The 6,934-nt window shown below is 42.1% G+C and overlaps 1 pseudogene; it reads left to right on the forward strand.

Annotated features, from left to right (window-relative positions):
- Positions 1-1,994: 1,994 nt before the first annotated feature.
- LOC119263187 lies at positions 1,995-3,990 on the forward strand (annotated as a pseudogene).
- Positions 3,991-6,934: the final 2,944 nt, after the last annotated feature.

Here is a 6,934-nt window from a genome sequence, read left to right on the forward strand (position 1 = left end):
ACTGGCCACCACACAAGCCCAGAAAATAACAGATCTATACTTAAGAGTTGGCAAGGTGTTGTTTTCATCAAATGCTGCTCATTTTTTCTCCAAACATACTTTTAGTGGTTGTGACCAAAAAGAAACATTTTATTACAATCCCCAGTATGTGTTATCAAAATGCCTATTGATCTTTATCTGGGTGTTGTTTTCAATGCTTCAGAAGTTTCTGTGTGTGTGTATTTCTCTGTCCTCCCTGTCTCTAGATGGAGCTCTATCCAGGCTGAAGGCTGATGTCTGCAGTGGGAGAAGCAGTTCCTGGAGAATACCCTAAAAGAGGCGGGAAAATGAAGACACGGGAGACAAGCCTTGCCTTTTTTTTTTTTTTTTGTGCCCTGTGTGTGTTTTGAGTATGTGGACTCTTCTTTGGCAAATGTGTGCTGTGTAAAGTGTTAATAGAAAGACAACTATGCAACACTTGATGCTGCCAAATGCCAAATTGACTTATTTCTTTTATGTCAAGACTGCTGGAAAGGGGTAAGCACCATTTTGTTTGTAGACCCTTTTTTTCTCCTGGTTTTAGGCTAGTGCTGGGTTTGTTTGTTATTTTGGCCTTTGCTTACCCCTGGAGAGATAGCAGATCGATTGACTGCTAACAGTTATTGGCTTTATCAATTCTATCTTTGTTCTAGAGACATGTAAATGGTTTATGACCGTAGACCATTGTGTGGTGTGGGTTTCTTTTTGTCCCTTCACTTGTCTCCAGATTCATTACACCCTAAACCAACACATAATGGTGGGGGGGGGGGGGTCATTGTAACTTCTTGCTCTTCTTAACTTTTTCTCTTTTTTTTGTGGGGGCAGGTGTTGTATGGTCATGGAGTTTAATTTGTAGAGGTTTGTCTTATTGTCTTATGTTTGTCTTATTGTCTTATGTCTCATTGGTGGAGGCGTTGAATAAATGCATGAAGGCTGAGTTGTTGATGGTAGCAGAGTTTTACAATGTGTCACTGTCTCTCTCTGCTAGGAAGGCTGAAATGAGAGATATACTAATCAAGAGATTACGTGAAGACCGGCGGTTGCCAGTGTCCCCTGATACAGGGAGGGCTGCTGTGTTGCATGGCATGAGGGATGCTGGTGTTACCACAGGTGGCCCTAGTGTTTCATCAGGGGTGGAGGCTGCTGAGCATTCCAGGCATGGATCCAATTACTTTCTTACCTGTTGAGAGCCTTCTCATTGATTTCAGTATGCCAAAAAAATTTAATTGGATCTCGCTATTAAGCAGCAGGAGCGGGAGACACAGAAATGGCGGGTATTACCCCTCCTCAACCCTACTACTGTGTTCCTACCACCCTATTTACCATTACTGAATCATACTAATGAGTTCCTAAAACTCTTAAAATTCATTCTTACTCAGTTCGACTAGGAAATTATACTTGTTCCTTTCTTCACTAAAGCTAGTGTGACATTGTGCCATGAGAGACAGTCTTGCAGTCTTGCCTCTGTATCATTTTATCCATTTGTCATTTATGAGTACTGTAAAAAAATACTTTTTTTGACATCTCCACCTCATTTTTTTCACTGTGAGCTACTTGTTACTCTTATTTTGCAGACGGTGCAGTCTGGATGCAAATATTTAGTATTTTTTCAGTGGTTATACAAATATGAAAGAGTGCCCTTAATTTTGTGACAGCTACTGGCTCCAGAAGTGGTTCAAGTCCTATCTGGAGGATCGCTCTTATCAGGTAAAAAGGGAAGGGTCCACATCCTCTCAATGCAGGCTCTCCACTGGTGTCCCACAAGGCTCGGTGCTGGGTCCTCTTCTCTTTTCTCTTTACACTAGCTCTCTTGGTGATGTAATATCATCTCATGGCTTCTCTTATCATTGTTATGCTGATGACACTCAACTTATGCTTTCTTTCTCACCCTTTGACACACAGGTTTCCAGTCGCATCTTGGCATGTCTGTCTGACATCTCTTCATGGATGGCAGCTCACCACCTGAAGCTCAGTCCTAGCAAGACTGAGCTGCTATACATCCCAGCAATTACAGGTCCTCATCATGATATTGCCATCTCATTTGAGAACTCTGTAATTGTTCTTGTCTGTAGAGACAAGAAGTCTTGGTGTAACTCTGGAAGGCCAGTTTTCATTCTCGACTCACATTACGAACCTAACTCAGTCTTACAGGTTTCTCCTGTACAACATCCATTTTGTTATATTAGACATTATATTGGTTTATATAAAGATTGTGAGAGAGAGCAAACATGACGCATAAGAAATATTCACCGTAGAATGCTTTCTCACAAATTATCAGTATGGTCTCTGGAACAAGTCAGCTTTTGTAGCATCGGCAATCTTTTCCAATAAGCAAAGATCTGTTCTATTATTCAAAGATTGTTTAGTTTATCCATCAATAAAATTGAGAGATAAACTGATGATTAAAACTGAAATCTTACTCTACCTTCCAATGTATATAGCACTCTTTTGCATTGTATTTTAAATAAAATAGTAAATACATGTAAAACTGCAAAATAATACATGTTCAAAAATGTGATACATTTAAATGGAAAGGGCAGAGTCTCCACATTCAAGAAATGAAATATTTCTGCACTGTATTATTTAACAGATAGAGAAACATATACAGACACTGTAGCATGGCATGTGCTACCCCGGGCTCAAGGAGGACACTGGAGGCAGGATTCTGAGCTGCAGCTGCCATTACTTTATTTCCCAAAACACAAACCAAACCATAAACAAAACCAACACCGCGGTAAACTGGCCACTTTTCAGTGGCCGATGCTAGCTAGACCTTTCAGACCTTCTACTTTGAGCTTTTCAGCTCTTTTAGTCCCTTTTTGCTGCTGCTCGTCCCTGTTATCTCTCTGTTCCCTCTCAGCTCTTTTTAAAGGCGATCACGCTGCCAGCCAGATGAGAATCAGCTGCTCTCATTAAGAGCAGCATGAGCACCAGAGCCGAGAGGGAACGAGAGCTCGCCACTCCGCCTCCTCATCACCGCCCCCTGCTTAACATTAGATCCCTGGCATCTAAAGCCATTATTGTAAATGAAATTATTACAGATCATGATTTTGATGCTCTGTGCCTGACAGAAACGTGGATTAGACCCGATGAGTACCTTAGTCTAAATGAAGCCACTCCCGCAGGCTACAGCTATGCACACAGCCCTCATTTAAGCGGTCGGGGTGGAGGTATAGCAACCATCCATACTAAAGCTTTAGGCGTGAACCAGAAAGCAGGACCTACTTTTTCTTCTTTTGAAGTTCTTGTACTTAATATACTTGAGCAAGGAACAAATAAACATTCATTTCTATTAATCACAATTTACAGGCCACCCGGTCCGTATTCTCAGTTCTTACAAGAATTCTCTGAGTGTCTATCAAGCCTAATAACGTTTTCAAGTAAAATATTAATTGTCGGAGATTTTAATATCCACATCGACAACCCTCACGACACACTAAGTAAGGCATTCATATCTATCATAGACTCCATGGGATTCACCCAAATTATAAAAGGGCCCACACACCACCTCAACCACACTCTAGACTTAATACTGACCTTTGGTGTAGACATAGATAACAGCCATTCTCCCCCAGAGCACAGCCATCTCAGACCTTTACTTAATCTCATACAAAATCCAGTTTAGTGGTAATATGCGCTCATCACCATGCTATCAGGTTAAGAGGACTATAACTTCCTCCACAGCTGGCAGCTTTATCAGAAACCTCCCGCAGTTATCAACTTCAGTCAGCTGTCCATCTGATCCTACTGAATTAGATATTATGACCAAATTCCTAGAGGATACTCTTCGATCTACGTTAGACAGTGTAGCTCCATTAAAAAGCAAAATAGTACGGCAGAAAAAACTCGCCCCGTGGTATAACGATCACACTCGAACTCTAAAACAGACGGCCAGGCAACTAGAGCGAAAATGACGTCTGACTAAATTAGAAGTGTTCCAGTCCGCCTGGAAGGAGAGCCTTATAGACTATAGAAGAGCCCTTACTTCAGCACGTTCAGCCTATCTCTCCTCTCTCATAGAAAACAATAAGAACAATCCCAGACTACTATTTAGCACAATTAAACAACTAACAGAGAACAAAAGAGTCACTGAACCCCAGATGCCATCAGCCTATAGCAGCAATGATTTTATGAATTTCTTTAGTGATAAAATCGAAAAAATTAGACAGAAAATTCTGAACACACAGTTAAACTCCACAAACCTGCTGGCTTATAATTCCAGTCTAGACCCTGAGAATATTAGAGTCACTCCAGATAGGCTGGAATACATGAAAAATGTCTGGTTTCATGTCTGGTTTTAGGCCACATCATAGTACAGAAACAGCATTAGTAAAAATTATAAATGATCTTGTATTATTCACGGACCAAGGAAATGTGTCGTTGTTAGTCCTCCTTGACCTTAGTGCAGCATTTGACACAATAGACCACTCTATCCTACTAGATAGACTAGAAAACCTTGTAGGGGTAACAGGAACAGCTCTTTCCTGGTTCAGGTCCTACCTCACCGATCGATATCAGTTTGTTAATGTAAAGGGTGAATCATCTGTTCGTGCAAAAGTAATGTATGGTGTTCCACAAGGCTCTGTTTTAGGACCTATATTATTTACAATATATATGCTACCACTAGGCACCATTATCAGTAAACACGGCATAAATTTCCACTGTTATGCCGATGACACCCAGTTATATATATCAAGCAAACTGGATGATAAAATTAAACTTGGCAAGATTGAGGACTGTATAAAAGACACAAAAAATTGGATGTCAAATAATTTTCTGCTACTTAACTCAGATAAAACAGAGGTCCTGCTTCTTGGTTCAAAATTAGCCAGAAACAGACTGTCTAACTCAACACTAAAACTTAACAATCTCTCAGTTTCATCAAGCTTATCTGTTAAAAATCTTGGTGTCATGATAGACGCTGATCTCTCCTTCATGCATTTATCACTTCAAGGCTAGATTATTGTAATGCCCTGCTGTCTGGATGTCCCAGCAAAAGCCTTAACAAGCTTCAGCTAGTCCAGAACGCTGCAGCCAGAGTCCTCACAAGAACTAGGAAGTTTGACCATATTAGTCCAGTTTTATCAGCCCTGCACTGGTTACCAGTTAAATTTCGCATTGATTATAAAACTATATTACTGACATATAAAGCTCTAAACGGGCTCACCCCTCAGTACCTGAGTGAGCTCCTCTCCCACTATGAACCATCACGCCTACTTAGATCACAAGGTGCTGGCTTACTACTGGTACCTAGAATTAATAAAGTTACATCAGGGGGGAGAGCTTTTTCATACAAAGCCCCCAGCTCTGGAATAATCTTCCTGTTAATGTTCGGGACTCAGACACAGCCACAATCTTTAAGTCTAGGCTAAAAACTTATTTGTACAGTCAAGCATTTGGTGACTAGTCTTCCCTGTCAGGTCTTGACCTGCTGGAGTCTACACTGCTCTGTTTTACTGTAATCTGTGGTCAGCCACTCTTTACAGTACTAACTCTGTTTTTCTCTTCTCCTTTCTCTGCCGAGCTGATCAGCTGCCCATCCTGTGCGTCTGATGCTGTTGCCTCTACTGCCTTGATTGGTGCCGCTGCTCACCAGCCTTCTGGACCGGTTTGACCACCACTGAGCTTCTTGCTTTACAGCACTGTGCAGTCCTCACCCACAGATCTTTCTTTTCCCACTTTACTATAATACTTCATACTAATAATGTTTGCTGTCCGGTGTCGACCAGAGGAGGATGGGTTCCCCTTCTGAGTCTTGGTTCCTCTCAAGGTTTCTTCCTCTTTTAGGGAGTTTTTCCTTGCCACCGTCGCTGCTGGCTTGCTCATGGGGGCTCGGACCTGGATTTTCTTTCTTCTTTCTCTTCTCTCTGTAATACTGATTGTTCTGTAAAGCTGCTTTGTGACAACACCTGTTGTAAAAAGCGCTATATGAATAAATTTTGCTTGCTTGCCCCCGCTGGCAGCTCGGCTGCCTGGGTCGAACGTAGCGGCTTCTCTACGTAACAGGGGTCAGGGCCCAGGTGGCGGAACTCAGGACTCGCTCCTTCCTCTGGTGCCTCTCATAGCCAGCACCAGCGTCGTCCCCCTCCTCCTGCTGTCATTGTCGTGCCTCGCATCCTCGGGTTCCGCCCTCTGCCCCCTCTGCACTCATGGCTCTTTCCCTGGCGTCCTCACCTAGGTGCGCCGCGGCTGAGTGCTCGGGGCCCGGGCGATGGGCGCACACCACATTGAAACAAACACAATTTGACACATGGGCACATATATATGGACCTTAAAGGGTTAAACTTCTAGGTTATTAGTCTAACAAAAAGAATAAGAAGAATTTCAAAAGCTCAAACTACTGCAGCTCTATTGTATGTTGTCTGCTCTTAGACTGGCGTTGAAAAAATAACAGGGGAAAAAAATGAAAAGCACAAGGAGGCAATACCAGACAACAATAATCCCATCTTTAAGTGTATGTGAAATAGATCACTTAAGAATGCACCGTGGGATGTGATGTGAAAATCTTATACACCGTTTAAACGCCCCTAAGAGCATTGGGCAAAACATTCTGAGCACCCCTCTTATGCCGATTATGTGAAAAATAACTCTGAACAAAAAGAGCTCACGTAAACTACTATTTTGTTGGGGTTGTGTTTGAGTGACAACCCACTGGGTTGCATGGGTGACAATTGCCTGAGAACTAGATCACATAAAAGATTGGGAACTACTAAGGTGAAGTTTTGCAGAAACCTCGGCAGTAACAAGCCATCCCCCATACTGGGCACAAGAAATTTTACTACATCTTTCACTTTAACATCTATATGCATTCCTTTGGAAAGAGTTGCTTCACAGTTCTAAACTTTTGGTAACACACAATTGCCCTTGAAAAAGGGTGAGCGTGTTTTTCATGCCAATGACAATCACAATTGTACAG

This window comes from Pygocentrus nattereri, chromosome 4, assembly GCF_015220715.1.
Source record: "Pygocentrus nattereri isolate fPygNat1 chromosome 4, fPygNat1.pri, whole genome shotgun sequence".
Lineage (NCBI taxonomy): Eukaryota > Metazoa > Chordata > Actinopteri > Characiformes > Serrasalmidae > Pygocentrus > Pygocentrus nattereri.